The sequence below is a fragment of the Opisthocomus hoazin genome, chromosome 1, assembly GCF_030867145.1.
Source record: "Opisthocomus hoazin isolate bOpiHoa1 chromosome 1, bOpiHoa1.hap1, whole genome shotgun sequence".
In the NCBI taxonomy this organism is placed as follows: Eukaryota; Metazoa; Chordata; class Aves; order Opisthocomiformes; family Opisthocomidae; genus Opisthocomus; species Opisthocomus hoazin.
In genome coordinates, this window is record NC_134414.1 from 141,620,990 (window position 1) to 141,637,381 (window position 16,392).

The following is a 16,392-nucleotide window of genomic DNA, read 5'->3' on the forward strand; positions in this document are numbered from 1 at the left end:
TGTAACTTGTAATGTTTGTGTCCTGCTCTTGTTTATGCTTTGATAAGTGTCTTGAATTTTGGAGGACATCTCTTGTGAAGCTCTTGCATGGGCTAAGATATGCTGTGCTTTCAGAAACAGAACATGAGTCACAAAAGGGTTGCCTTTGGTCTGCCAATATGGTAAAAAGCCTATTGGAAGCTCATTCCAGTGACACAGTTAAATACATTTCTGGAAATTCTCATTCTGCAGATTTATTTCCCATTTGCTAAAATCAACTGGTGAGGACTAGGACTGCTGCCAGAACATGCCTTAACATCAAAAGTCTTCTCATCCTCCATCAGCATCTGTTTAATTGAGGCTGTAGAAAAAATGTCTACTCCTCTGTTCAGTGGTGAAAAGAAACTGCCTTTGCAGTTTCCAATACTGGAAAATGTTGAAATATTTAACTGTTAGATTGAAGATCATTCAGTGACTGTGAACCCAATAATGACACTTTTTCATGTGTTTCTACATAGAAATCCAAGCACAGTAGATACATGCTGTGCTGCTCAAAAGTCAAAGATATTGCCTCCTTTTCTAGTTAGCTGTATCACTGTTTAGTTTCTGAGAGGCAAACCTGTTAGTGACTTTTCATTTTACCAGAATACCGGCAAAGATAATTTTTCCAGGGGAAAACTGATTTCATGCTTTATTACTGGATCTCTTGGCAGGCAGAAACAGCAAGCCTCACCTTCCCTTTCATCATCAGAGAATTTCTCGAGAAAACACCCCTTACTGCTATGCAGTTGCACTGATGTTGAAAGAGACGTGGTCACTCTGGGATACGTATTATGGGTGCTGTTAACTGTGAAATTAGATGACAAAAAGATGAAAAACATAAACAAACATTTTAGACAGAATATCCACCTTTTTTAAGATAAAGAAGGCATCTTAGAGCTAGAAATTCTTCCATTAATTTGCCTTACAACCACACATTTTGAAAAAGGCATCGAGCAGCTGCTGTTTCTCTACGTGTACTAGATTAGTATTTCACCCCTGAAGACACTGAAATGATATGCCGTGCTCCCACTGACCTAAGAGCAGCCCTCTGAGAGAGGGCAAATGGTTTTGCTTCCAGTCCTGCCAGGTTTTTCTCTGTGCCTTGTGCTTTCCACCTTCAGCACGAGGACTGCGGACCCAGCCAAGTCCTGCCGAACGGGGCTGCGTGGGGCAGAGACGGGACATGGCAGGAGAGGTTCTAGGACAGGCTGAAGGCAGGAGTGGTGACAGGTCACCCAGAGAAGCCTTGCAGTGTGGGGAGGATGGGGCCAGACTCTTTTCAGTGGTGCCCAGCGACAGGACAAGGGGCAATGGGCACAAACTGAAGCAGAGGAAGTTCCGTCTGAACATGAGGAAGAACTTCTTCCCTCTGAGGGTGACGGAGCACTGGAACAGGCTGCCCAGGGAGGTTGTGGAGTCTCCTTCTCTGGAGATATTCAAGACCCGCCTGGACAAGGTCCTGTGCAGCCTGCTGTAGGTGACCCTACTTCGGCAAGGGGGTTGGACTGGATGGCCCACAGAGGTCGCTTCCAACCCCGAACATTCTGTGATTCTGTAATTCTGTGACATGGGTATAAACACGTTTACCCTTGTCGTGCCCCTCCACAAGGCTGTCCCAAACCCTCCTGACCCAGCAAGGTGGAACAGCGGCCTCAGTCACCTAAACAGCTCCAACCCAGCAAGCCTGGAGCCGTGTCCTGCTGCCTCCTGCTCACTCACACTGTGGGTTTCCCACCCCAGTGGAAGAGCTGAAGGTGCTGCGGAGGAGGAGAGCAGAGCTCTGGCTGGGTGGGAGAGGAACGTCAGGGAAATTCTGCCCTTTGGAAATAAAAATGTAGGCACCCAGATCCACCCTGGTCTTGCCCTACATGAAGAGCCACAGTATGGGAGGTATTTGCAGTGTTACTTCATGCACGATCTTATCTGAGAGCCTGGGATCACAACACTACATTTGCCTATCAGTCAGGCTTCAACATATAAGGGATTAAGTCTTTGATTCAGGAAAACATTTCCACAAGAAGTCATGTCTTTAGCAGAAAAACACTTCAAGAGCTATGCTGAACCTGTAATAAAACCTTTTCTTTGATACTGTGAAGTTTCTGTCAAGAAAGGCAGATTACTAAATGTCTTTAACTGCAGTAGCTTATGCAGTTAGAATAATGGAATAAGAAAAAATACTATTAGAAGGGAAATTAAAAGTATATGGCACTTGCAGGAACATTTTAAACATATTTAAATATGGAAAGCTGTGTCATAATCCTTGATCAGTCACTACAAATCTGAAATTCCCATCAAAAACTGATGGATGCTTTGTCTTAGTGAAGACCGCAGAACTCTGCCCTCCTAATGGCATGGTCTGATCTACAACTGAAGTGCGTTTACTCTAGATGCTTCTGACAAATAGCTTTACCAGAGGCTGTTTTTTTCCTTCTTTGCTTTTCTCCTAAGCTGCTTCTGTAGTTTTGAAACTTTGAGTCTTCCTACTTTTATAATAAAATCTTATTAGACTCAACTATATATAACTGAAAGATGAGCTCATCCTTCCCTTTAGTGGGGCAAGGCATAAACCAAACCAAATGGCTGATACGTAAATTAAAATATATGTCTTTGAGCACAGCTATGCATTGGAACAGACTAACATGGGACACAGCAAATTCTCTTCTAGAAGTTTTTAAATCAAGACTAGATCCTTTTCTGAAAATACGCTTTAACCAAAAAATGCATTAGTGAGGGAAACTGGATGAAGTTTAGTTGCCTGTGTTATTGGAGAGGATCAGAGAAGATTATACTAATGGCCTTTTCCAGCTTTAGAATTACTGAGTGTTTTATTGAATGAGCAAGAGAGTGAATTTGAAGTACTCAATTATTTTAAATGGAAACTCCCTTGCATAATGTGGCACTGTATTTTCTGCTGCAGTACCTGAGGAAATTGTTTCTTCCCAAAGATAAATAAGGAAGTATGTCAGTTTTCTACCGGCTCTTTAAAATGAGTAACACACCACTCAAAGGGGCCTTTTGTCTGTTTATTTCTGGCACAGAAATGATGAAGACCTCTTAAGGTATTTTCAGAAAAATGACGTTTTAGTAAAATATGCATTATTTTCTGACAGCAGGATTTAAGGATAAATAGTAATTACTCCATATGTGTGTATGTCACTGACATTTCGAAAGTTTACCTGTTGCTATAGAAGAAGAGATAAATAACATAATATTAATCCGATATTTCAGTGGAGAAGTAAACATTTAAAAGTCTAGGGGGGTGGATGATAGTCACAGATATAACTGTAAAACAATTCGAAGGGTCAGGTTATATTCCTAACTACACCTTTGAAGCAACCTGAGTTGAGATTTAATATCCCCTAGAAGGAAGACTATCCCTTAGAAATCAAGGACCTTTGTTTTCAGTTTCCCATGTTTGGCTACTGAGCAGGTGTACAAGAGCTGGAAGGGAGCACAGCCAGGCAGCTAGCCCAAGCTGGCCAGCAGAAATACTCCATGCCATGGATGTCACGCTCAGTATATAAATGGGAGGTGGCTGGAGGGCAGGGATCCCCAAGATCCACAAATTCTGGGAGTTCCGTGGGTTCCGCACTGCTTGGGGACAGACCACAATTGGTCATCGGGTGGTGAGAAAAATTGTATTGTGTATTGCTCATTTTGCATATGCTTCATTATTATCATTATTCCTTCCTTTGTTGTCTTATTAAGCTGTCTTTATCTCAACCCACGAGTTTTAACTTCTGTCCATTCTCCTCCCCATCCCACTGTTGGGTCCTAGTTGCCAGCTGCCAGGTTAAACCACGACAGTCTGCCAGAGTTTATGATCCTTTCTATTTTCTCCCTTTGGACATGCCTGCAAGCCGCATTTTCTATGTTACTTGTTAAAAAGGAAAAGTCAGTTGAAAGACCAGAGCTGAGGATTTTATTCTGATAAGGGGATCTAGCTAGCCTACATTTAGTAAATGGTATTGAGCCAGTGCCTCAGAAATCTTAGGCAAGATGACTAAGAAATCTGTTTGTCCCGGCACGCATGAGGTCACCGTTTGTGCACTGCAAACAAGGAAACAGGAGAGAAATAGGACCTGTAATGACACTGAAACATTTTGGACTAGAAATCTTTCTTGAGAGGACAAATTGTTTAAGTGGCTGATATTTTCCGCATAATCAGGCACAAGCTCTTCTTACAGGTACAACTGCAGTTCAGAGGGCAGCAGGAGTAACAGAGGTGTAGAAAAGTCAGTTCAGCCTGGTATCAGCCAGAGAAGGCAAAATTAAATAAATGACCTTTGTCATATTTTTACAGTTTCCCTGAAGCCCGGGAGCAGGTTATGGAGTGATGGGAAGGGTGCATTTCCTATCAGAAAGAGTGACTACACATTTATCTGTTTTACAAACATGTGGCCAACTAACGACACACCCAAACCCATTTCTGCCTCCTTTACCGAATGAGAGAAGGAAGTCTTCAGATGCAGTCTTACCTGCAGATCATATTAAAATAGCAGAAAACCATCACATCTGATCTCAATTGTCTTCCTAAACTTTTAGACCCTGAAGGATCAATATCAAACGCCCAAAGCCAAGCTCTTGAGTGCCCATCAAGTGTATGACAACTTTGTCTGGAAATGTGCCAGGACACCTGTATCAAGCATGTCTGCTCTGACGCAGTGAAGTGACCTTACCCCAAATTCCTGACTAATCCAGAAGACCTGTGTAGCGCTGACTTTGGGTGTATTTTGGTGTAAATGCAGGAAAGAGAGAAAAATACAACTGTGAAAACCAGTGCGGTGTTTACTTGGACAGGCTAGTTTTGAGGGCAGCTAGTCAGGTGGTAAAATGGCACATAAAAATGTAAACTGAAAGTGCAGATACCGCTTGCCTAAGTAGCCGCTTCGGCAGCAAAATAGTCTAATTTTCTAGTGTTTTCAAATCTGTGTGAGGGAACGTCAACATCAGTATTCTTACCTCGTCCCTGTGGAGCTGCCGCCGCAGGAGGAGCAGTTAAGTGCCCTCTCCAAAGGGGTGGATGCACAGGGATTCTTTAGCTCAGTAAATCTGAAATCTGACTCTCAATTTCCTAGTTGCAAATGGAGTGAAAAACCATTCAAGTCAAGCTGAATATTTCCCTTGACTCTGGGGGCTTCGTATCACTTCTGAGTATTTGTCAAAACCTCACAAGTTTCCATGTGAAACTAGTAAGGATGCCCTGCGGCACGGCTGTGATGTGAAGAGATGTCCAGGGTTTCTTGGCTCCAACTATGGATAAACAAATTTAGCAAACAAAGAGCAAGTCAAAAGAGAAAACCAGAACTGCAGCAAGCCAGCATTTGTTTTGGCAACATCTGGCTGAGGCAATTGCTGCCGTTCAACTAACTCTTATGCACTATCTTCTTCCTCACTTGAAGAAAGAAGCTACGTAGATGACGAGACAAGATCCAGGCAGCCTCAGCATGCAATAAGTGGCGAAGGGAGCAAGCACGGCCATCCAGGGTGCTTGTTTCTGGTGAGCACTCTCCTGCAGTCCTGCAAGATCAGTACAAAGTTTCATTGCCTTTCTGGTGATGTTCTCTTGACTTCAGGGGCGTCTTTCATTGGGCAGCAGTAAACATGCCTCTTCAGTAGCAGCCATATTGTTACCTACTTCTTTTCAAGGCTGGAATATGCAGAGCACCAGCTGAACCAGCACGGGAAGGCTCATGGCATGGGGAGGGGTTGGGTGGGAATGAGCTGTTTATGGATGCTTGTTCAGAAATTATCGATAACTCTTGTGACAGCTTGATACCGACTTTGAAAACAAAGAATGAAAATTAATTTATAACTTATAAGCCGTGAAAGTGTTTAAAAACCCACATGGCTGGTCTTAGTCAAGGATTCCAAGAAGCAAAAGGATGAGGTCAAGTAGCATCTCAACCCCACTTTATCTCCCAGACAGTGACAAATGGTGGGCTGGAAGGAAAATTGCTTCAGACATGTGCAGACTTTTCCACAGCTAATCTGAAATTTTACATTTAACTGGTTTTGAAGCATGTGGAATGAAGATGGTGTAGAGAATAATAATGTACACTTTCTCATAAGACAGCAATAACAAATAGGTAATAAAGATGTCACAGACATTGACAAAATACAGGCTATCCTGTTCCTTTGTTGTGTTTCTGTCCCTAAATATAACTTAATATTGTGGCCATGATCTTTGCTTAATGGTGACCTTCAAGGTTAAAAGCAAATTGGACTTGTGGCTATATATATACACACACGCACACACACACACATACAGGCACTCTTCTTTCTGACAGAGAAAATCTAGCAAAGGTAAATATCCGTTTTTCCCACAGGCTTTCGTGTTCAGAAATTATAAGAATAAAATGTCAAATATCTGGCTTTACTGAGACATTTCTGGGAAGTATCAGAAATACCCTTTTCCTAGCTTCTCCCTGAAGGAGCTAGCGAATCACATCTTCAGCACAGACATCTTTATTCCCAGATGTTTCCTCAAGTATTTGCTGTCTGTTTGTTCTCAGTTATTGCTTTTTTCCCAACGTAAACCTCAGTATATAGCCTGAAATAGGCAGTCTTTTCGCTTCTCATATCGCCTAGCTAGATAACCTGTGGCAGAGATGGAATTATTAGAATTCAGGAATTTTTGGATCCTCAAAGTGCCCAATCTCTTTCTGGTCTTTTTAATTCTCTTTTCTGCCCCTTCCTTTGTCCCTCCCAGCCTCCTTCTCTGGTGTGCTTCAGACCATTTCAAGATACAAATCAATGAACAGTGTTATGGAGAAAAAAAAAGTCTTTAGTGCTTTGACTATGGATAACACTAAAGAGGTTTTTATTGAAAAGGTTTGAAACATAACAAAAACTAAGGCAAAGAAAAATATTTTTAGGAGGGAAACAAAAATCAAGGTTTGCCAACAGGGTGGCTCTCCTTCCTCCCACAAACAAACAAACAAAAAAAAAAGGCTGCAATGACTTTTCCAAGATTTTTCTTTTTAATATGATTTTGTACCAGGAAAAGAACTAGTATGATCAACCTCTAAGTAAGATAAAAAGATTTGTTAAGAAGCCTTTTCTTTGAGGCAAACAGTGGTCATCAGTGTAGGTACATGGCGAAAGGTCCTGGCAAGATGTGCTTGGGGAGGGTTGAAGGTACTTTAGCCTCTGACTTCCTCAAGGCTGGGATTTAACCCTGAATGAAAGGGAAGAGATGTGAAAACCTTCTTCTGTGTTGCACTGCAAGTCCCTCTCAGCTCTGATCTGGCAGTTCTTCCTTTGGGCAGGACGAGGCAAAGGTCGGAGCCAGTTCTGGCAGTACTTACGGCAGAGATTTTGGGAGCCTGACAGCATTCCCCAAAAGCAGATGCTATTTTGAAGGGTGAAGCAGTCTAAGCTGCACAAGTGAGCAAGTGAATAGATGACAGAAAAAGGAGACTCCGTATAGGAGGCTCTGTAAGGAGACTTTCCTCCTTTGGCAGAAACCAAGGCTGACAACAGCAGCATTTTCAGACATTGCTATGAGACATCAGTGAAGCCCCCAGACAACTGCTTGGCGTCTCTGCTGGACCCTGGAGCCAACCGGTGGGCACGGCTTTTCTGCGCTTTCTTTCTAGCAGGCTTAATTCACTCCAGCTGGATTTGCAGGAATACTGAGGATTTTCTCCAGGGGAACAACCTCTCGGAGCACCAAAACTCTTACAAACACCTGGAGTTTCTGACAGTTGTATCATGATCTCCCCTTTTTTGCGAAGCCAGGAATAAAAGAGAAGTCTTTTGTGTTGTATGTGTTTCTTCCATACACTGCGCTTTTCAGTCACTCTGACAGTGAAAACTTGTTTCCTTTCTATGCTCTTATCCTGTACATTGCAGTTACTGGGGCTTACCTCTGGCTGCAACAAGTGCAGAGACAGGTCTTATCAGAATGGCAATTTAGACGTTTATTTTGTCTCCACCCCTCCTCTACCCCGAGCCCACAGATTTTCTCATGGCCCTGTGGCGGGACAGAGGCAGCATCCTTCTTTGTGTCCGAGTCCTCATACCTGAAGTCATCACTTGCTTTGACTCTGCTCACAGGGGTGTTGAAATTCAGCTTTTTGTGCAGAGGTCTCTCAACAGTCTCTCACATTCAGAGACTCAAAATAGTCTGAATAGCAAACAATGCAGAAGCAGGGAAAGAAAAGGAAATCTTAAAAAGATGGACAGGGAGAAAGGTATCTTAAAGTAAAACTTGCAAGGCTGAAGGCAGTAAGCGTAGTTTCAGGAGTGGAGAAGCAGCCCAGCAGAAAACCCCATTTTTCTGTAGGATGGAAAGGTGTCTGGTTTGTCCTTGCAGTTTGGCATATGATCCAGTGACACCAAGGGTGGATGGTTTCTGTAACAGTGCCTGTGTTTTTTCGTGGGACCTAGTTTAGCATTGAAAACATAACCACAAGTGCTACTACAGGCTTAAGTGTTTTATTGCCTGCAGGGTCAGCCAAATGGGAGTTTTCCATGTAAGGAAACTATCTTGAGAGGTTGTCTTTCTCAACTCCAGTCTTCATCCAAGGCCTCGAGTTAAAAGAGTTATTTGAAGTCCTGCCACAAGCACATGCAGGCGTGAGGCAGTGTTATCTTCAAACAGCTCCTACCGTGATCATCAGCCAGATTTCCAGGCTGCTCCCTGGAGACGCAGCAGGACTAACAGTAAGCACTAGCTGTTACTTCGTATCAGCTCTACAGTATGTTCAGAAGGGGTCATAAGGCCATGGTTCAGAGAGGTTCGTAAGTCAAGAGGAAATTGTGAGTAAATATATAAAGATGCACTCAGTCTGCTTGGAGTGCAAAGTTCACTCTAGCTGGGCTTTAGGCTCATCCCTGTACAGACACAACAGAGATTCAAGTCCAGATGAGTACTCTGGGACATTCCTAACAAGCTCTAAAGACCATGGATGACTGGGACTATTCGGATAGGACAATCTGATTTGGCCATATTTCTAACTCTGGTAATACTTTTTTTGTAAATACAAAACTTTGTGCCCACTAAACTCCAGTGTAATTCTTTATGTCAGAGCAATTTCCTGGGCAAAGCAACGTAGGTGGAACAAGAACTGATAAGAAACCTCTAAGTAAATATAAGATTGTACTCTTTTTTTCCACCAAGCCACAGAATTTGTATCATAACATCAGCTTTTAAAGGTTCGCTTCTGTATGACTGTTCATTCTCCAGACACAAAAATACTCCATGAAACAGCATTTTGGTGTTTTTTCCCACCCGTTTCAACCCATGAAGTGCTAGAGACCTTACAAGGCTGTTCTCTCGGAGCTCATTCCCACTTCAGACCAGGCATGCAAATGTTTGTGTGATTCTGCAGAATGTATACTTTAGGGATCTGAGTTCGCTGACGGAGGAAGTGAGTAACTCGGTTTGACTTCAGTGGCAGTTACTCATATCCTGTGAGGAGACAAGTGGGAAGGGGGGAAAAAAACACAAGAAGAGGAGGATCCAAGAAAAGAGATGGGGGAGGGAGGGAGATGAAATGACAATTGGTGAAGCCTCAGTGATAAGTGTTCCTCACTTATTCTGTCCTTCGCTGGCACATTCCAGAGAAATTTGTCATAATTGTGAGAACACAAGAGGTAGGACAGTAATACAATCTCTGACCATTATAATTTCCTTGGGTATCTTTCAATATTTTATCTTTTAGTAGCACAGAGAATAGTATGAATATGTTAAATACAACTTCAAATTTGTGTTTATAGACAAATGTTGTATGGGAGGGGAGTGTCTGCGTACATAGTTATATGCACAGAGCTATAGGAGGGAGGGGGTTTGGATATTTAGGGATAAAGCTGAAAAACATGCTTAGGAGTTAACTCATTACTTCATGCATTACTTCAGGTTTCAACCCTGACTTGCCTGTTGCTTTATGGATCAAATCCAGCACTGTGTGTAATACTTGACAAGAAGAGCCTTTACTGTGTGCAGAAATGTGTCACTCTGGAATCTAGAGAGCTCTTGACCAGTTGCATTCAGGCTTTCCCATTCCCAGTTCAGGTACAGAAACGCTGGATTATGGAAATGGCCTTAGGCCAGTGGTGACAACAACATAGCAGCTTCCTTCAGGGGGCCAGGAACCACCTCTGTTGCTACAGTGCTGTTACCATGGCTCTTTCTGCCCCTTCAGCAGAGGAGTTCCTCCAGCAGAGCGACGAAGGGGTTCAGTCAATGCTGAGGGAAAGCTGGGTTCATTAAAGGCAGGCTTGGACCCAGTCTTCCCTGGCGACTGAGGATACTATGGTCTGGCATTTTGGTTCAAGCTGGTGTCACTGCTGCGTGTTTTACTGCATAGTGTGCATGGGCCAATAAATGGAGCTGGCTCCATCGGCTCCAGCTGACACTGGCATTCTCTAAAGAAGTCTATATCTTTGATTCAATTGATTTAGTTCCTTGCTTGGGTCATTAATTTCTCCAGTAAGCCTGGGGGCAGAGAGGGAGCATGATGAGAAGGCTGATCCATTGCTTCCCAGCAGAGGCAGTCCAGAACATGCAAAACGTGGAGCAAATGGTATTGCACTATCACATCAGGTTGTGCCCATACATAAGTGCTGAATCAGGGCCATAAAGAAAGCTAAGTCTAATGCACTGTACTTAAAACGCTTCCCGGAAAGGTTTTGGAAACCTCCAACATCAACCGAGATTGTGTTCTGAAGAAGTGAGTTCAAAATAGGTCAAGGCAGGCCTATTTTTACATTGTGAAAAAGCCAGAGGTACTTTAAAAAGTTCAGCAAACTGCTTGCCTGCCATTGAAGTTGTCTGGGTTTGGCTGGGATGCCAAGAAGCCAGGAGGGGGAACAGCTGGAGGGCTCATCCAAACTGGCCAAACAAACTGGGTGTTCGATACCATGTGTGTCATGTGGAGTTCTGGGTGGGGAGCTGGCTGGGGGGAGGTGAATCGCTGCTGGGCAGAGAGAGAGTTGCCCTGTGTATTCCCTTGTTTTGTGTATTCTTCTTATCAGTATCGTTGTTGTTACTGTTTGCTTCCTTTGCTGTTCTGTTAAACTGCCCTTATCCCGACCCACGAGTCTTGCCTTTTTCTTCCCATTCTCCTCTCCACCCCAGCGGGAGGATGGTGACAGAGCGGCTGCGTGGTCCTTTGCTGCTGGCTGGGGCTAAACCACGGCGTAAGACCAGCAATGGCACCTGGAAAATATTGTGCCTAAAATCATGGTGGGGGGCAGAGTTTCGCAAGCATATTTTAGAACAATTTGAAATCACAGTCACCCCATAACCCACTGTGCACACAGCATCTGTCCTGGCTGGGAGGGAACTACAAGCTTGCAGCAACTTGGACCTTCACAAGCAAAAATAAGTATTTTTAAGGCAGGAAAAAAATGAGGAAAGGTGTGAGGAGAAGGATGAAGGTCAAAATTATTTTCTGTCTCTTTTCTTTCTTCAGATCCCTTTGGCAAAGAAGCCCCTTCCCCAAACCTCGACAGCAAGCATGATATATCCCGTGGCTAACATGTTTCTGATCTCCTCTGGAAGCCTGTGATTACAGATTCTCTTTCTTCAGACATCAGCTCAGTTTTTTTCTGGAGAAAGCACTGCTTACGTAGCAGCATGAAGGGATTTTGAGCAGCAGAGCCAGCTGCGAGGCTGATGGGAGGACAACTGTGCCAGGTCCTTGAGGCAAGAGAGCATTTGAGGGAGCACAGAGAGGTGACCGGGCTGAGGGTGCTGCTGGAGACCAGCAGACACCCACAGACTGGTGGAAACATATTGAAGACAGGCAAAAAAGGGATGTAAAGAAAAGCTTTGCAGAGTGGATGTAGGACAGGCCCAGTTGAGGGGGAGCGTTCATGGGTCTCTGCCAAGGGATCGAGGTGGTGAATCCAGCTGCCTTAGCTTCAGCTCGGTTCAAAGGCAGAAGGGGTGATGGGTCAAGGAGACAAGGTGTAGAAAGAGTAGGTTAACAAGCAATTGTGTGATGTCTGCAGTATTTTATTATGTTTGTCATCTGTCAGCAAGTTCCTCTTCTCCCTCTTTCTATCTCCCATCTTCTGACACACTGAATAATTTTGCTCTAATTACATACCACAGTTTAGAATAATAATTTTCTTTTTCAGAGTGACTGGAGACCATTTAGAAATATTTGAGTCTGTATTTCTCATGAGTCTGTAAATAGCCTTAACCCATCAGGGTACGGCCCCAGGAGGCGTGGGACAAGCATGTAATTCACTGACCAGAAGTAGATGGTACCAGATTCTGCACCGTATAGACATCCATCTTGGTTCTTAGGCAGCATACGATTAGCCTAAAGTGGAGAGAAGTTTGATATGATCACCTCACCTTTTGTTTTCTATTAATTGTCCTTTGTTTGTTTTTTTTAATGAGCTACCAAATCTAGCTAGCTGTTTCTAGTGGCTTCCTGGTTAAGGTCTGTTACCTGAGTAGGTCAAGCCAGCCTACCCTTAAGAGAGACAAGAAGAACTGTATCTATCTGAATGTCTGTGCCTGTGGAGTGAATCTGAGAACTCCCTGAGGTCTCTCAAATGTGATTATTTATCTCCCTGCTCAGCACCTGAAGCTATTTTTAACATTGATATGTCAAAGTAGCTATCTACAAACCTACATGATCAGTAACCACAGCAGACTTGGGAATGATGTAAGTCTGCAGAACCCCTGTCCCATTGCCTCTCCAAAAAGACATTAATGAAAATGTTATGATTAGTGAAAAATGTCTGGTCAGCTTAACCATTAACACAGACTGAACTATTCAACCTTCTTAATAAAGGTGAACTTGTGGGCAGTTCTTGTGGGATGGCATTTTCCTTGGGTGACATCATTCTACAACAACTTCTTGAAAATACTGTGATGAAACATGCAACAAGACAAGTATTCTGGCCTTTCCAGACATCTGTGAGTCAGCCTCAACTGCTTTTTCTTCCTCCAAACAGAGACAGTTACAGAGCTAGTTTTCTAACTGTAGCAGTGACAAGAGACACTAATACTAAGAGTAATTAAAGCATGTCGGTGACATATTCTGGCTTTCTCAACCTTTCAATCAATTAGGCTTTTTCCCCCCCTCCAGCTTATTCCCATTTCACAAGGTTTATTACAAGGTTACATGTTTATCACAAGGTATATCTCAATCATTTGCAATATTAAGGCATGCAAGTTTTAAAAACCTGATTAAACTGTTTCATTGCTTTTGGAATATTATTGTGCCGTCTGCGAGCTGGTGGCACCTCACTGACTGAGAACGAGAGAAAATCAGCATCAGACAGGAAACTCTAAAAAAAGAAGTTTCATACTTCAGTCTAATGTCCAAAGCACCCTGGAGCTTTGGTCATCCTTGTGCCCCTATCCCCGGTGGCAAAGGGACACACCTGCCTCATTAAACTCCCGTTGAATGATGGCAGGCCCTCAGCCTTCCCTGCTCCTTTCACCCCGTCATTCTGCAGGGACAGCTGGCGTGTGGTGGAGACTCAGACCTTGTCTGCACTGGGGAACTCAATTGGTTTTTCGCTTGACTGACCTGCGCCATCCTTCACCGTGACACACACATTTGCTAACCTCCCCGGTAACAAAGGCCAGTTTTGTCCAAAGCTGACGTCATCTCATCTTGTGGCCGGCATGAAATGAAGTGGTAACATGGTTCATTGGGTAGATCTACTTAAAGCCACTGTAACGAAGGACACAAAGGAAATCCCTTCCTACTGCTCTGAGGCAAAACACTGAGTTTGAATTGACAGAGAGTAACACCTGTCCCTCCAGCGGGGTATCGGTGCCAGAAGAATGCGTGGACTCTTCCTGCTTTGTGGATAACAAGAGCAGTTTGTTTTAAGACCCGTCTTCAAAAACTAAATCAACTTACAAATTACCACAAGAAGGTAATTCTGAAGTATCCCTTTTTTAATCAGGTAAACGGTATGCATCTGTTAAACACAGTCAATCTAATCTCACCCCAAGATCTGTATGGGACCCGTGGTATTTATTCCATCATTGCCTGCCCAGTTCCTTAATATTTAATTACATTTATTTTGATTTACCTGAGAACAATCAGATCAAGTTGACAGGACAGTCTCTTGTATGAAAACCTCATTTCAGAGAAAAAGCAGGTGAAGGTACGGCAAGGCAAATAGCAGAGGTAGTCACAGCCATACTTGACTGTTTCATCTGAGCCACAGAAAATATTTCTCTGTCTCTTTATTCCAGTTCAGAATGAATGTGTCTCCTGTCACAAGATGCTATGCAGATATTTCACTTGTTGGGACGCACAATTCGACTAAATGTGTTATTCAAGAGTTTGATTATCACCAAGGGACTACGACATCCCCGTTCTCTTGCTGCAATACTCTTTTGCTCTCCTTTCCACCCCACACAGCAGTCCTCTCCCTGTACATCCTAAGTCCCCATCTAGCCCTCAGGTTTAGTGTGCATTATATTCAATGTAAGGAGATCCACTTTGACTGAGGGGATTTGAACTTAGGCCACTCACCTTCCAGCACAGAGCCCTAACTTTAGGGTTACAGGCTGTTTGAAGTGGTGAATCTTTGCATCCCTTTTCCTTTTGGAGTGCTCGTTACTCCGTGTATTCACTTGTGCAAGGACTGGTGTCTTTCCTCCTCCCCTTGGATATATTGACTCACACCTGAGTATGAGCCACATCTAAGCGTTCTCAATCTGTCTTTCTGGATTAATGACGCTGTGAGTGATTCCAGGCGAGGTGGAACATCTTTGAGAAAAAAGCCTGGCATGGGACCTCAAGGATGTTTTACAGAGTGGTGCATAGGGTATCCTCTGAAAACTGTAAGCAAAAATTACTACAAACACTTTCTACTATAGAATCTGTTATTTCAAAATGCTGTTCTTCTAGACTAAAAGACTGATCTGAAGATGTGCTCTCAAAGGACTGATCTGAAGATTTTGAAAGAAAGGAATCCATCTCTACGGGACGGTCCAGGGTGGTCACAACCAGGAATGGTGCCTCCTTAGAACCAATTTTGACATACTTCTCCCCTCAGCGTAGGTTTATGGAGGGTTAAAATACCAGAACAATGCATCTCTGGCAAGCGCAACAGCTGGCTCTATTGTGTCTGGTATAGGAGTTCCTGAGTACATCAGGATTATGACTCACAATTAAAAGAGAGAATTAAAAGTTCTGCAGTGCAGTGTCTCCTTGCAAGCACTCCGGTGCAGTCCCACACTCCCGTTTCTGGGAAAGGACGTTCCCTTGACCTCAGTGGGGTACCGTAATAAATCTCTGCGACAGATTGTTAACACCAGAGAGGTCAGGTTTTGTACGTAGGTTGGATCAGAAGTACCATAACAAGAACTAAACATCAGATGAAAATGAAAGGGGCTGCCAGGGCGACCAAGAGCAATTGCACACCACGGCATGGTATTTAGTTCAGAAGCATCCAGTCGCACGACCCCAAATACTGAAACCACAGAGCAGCATCTCACACCACAAGGCTGCAGCACCAAAGACCAAGAGCCACAAATACTGGAGTACCACAGGAAGCAAGCATAGGTGATCAGGGGCACTGTTCAGGTACCTGTTCCCTACAGTAGTAAGAAACTTGTTAGATTAAGTGCCTGGATAATACAAAGAAATAATCCAGTTCCATGCCATAAAGAGCTAAGAAATAATCTTAACAATCCCTGTCACAAAGACTGGGGATGATGTCTTCCCAAAATTAAATTTCGGGGTCCGTCTGACCCTGAACCTGTGGTTCAGACATACCGGTGCAGCACCAGGGCAAGCTGTAGCTCTCATGTACCCCACCCAGCTCTAGCTGTGTTTCCGGCTGGGTTGAAAAAAACATTGCTCTTTGAAAAGCCAGAAATCATAATATGATTTGCTGCTGAGTACAGCTAAGTCTGGAAAACGTACATTTAACTGCTGAAGTTCAGTTGCCACACCTCAGTGTCAGATGTTATGGACAGAAAACAACCACAAGTTTCTTCTACAAAGTAGACTACAACCTGTTTACACTTTAACTTCATTATTTGAGAAGTTAAGTTATTGCAGCTTTATTCTGGTAGCAATCGAGCATAAAGAACTGTGCAGAGTATAAGCATAATCTTTCTTACCGTGGTAAATAATTACCCTAAATGATCAGATTCATTTCTGATGCTGCTCCACAGGATTATTCATGATACAGTATCCCTGGAATGAATGCCTTTCTTACATTTTAAGCTACCAATTTATGGTTTATTTCAAAGCCAGGACTTCGAAAGTCAGGACTTCAGATGAGGTCGGCAGCCACCATCACCTGAAAGACAATTAAACATGACCTAGTCATAAATAACAAGTAACCCAGTTAAGGAATACTGTCATCTACAGATGCCTAGCAATTTTCTTCAATCATAAATACAAGCTCATGATACAACTTTTG

The 16,392-nt window shown here is 43.4% G+C and overlaps 1 long non-coding RNA gene across 1 annotated transcript in view; it reads left to right on the plus strand.

The window, feature by feature from the left end:
- LOC142363601 (uncharacterized) overlaps positions 1-13,788 on the plus strand; it is a 51,920-nt gene extending 38,132 nt beyond the window's left edge. Inside the window, exon 3 of the long non-coding RNA XR_012765854.1 lies at positions 11,445-13,788. This is a non-coding gene — a long non-coding RNA (uncharacterized LOC142363601). The remainder of the gene's footprint in view (positions 1-11,444) is intronic.
- The last annotated feature ends 2,604 nt before the right edge of the window (positions 13,789-16,392 follow it).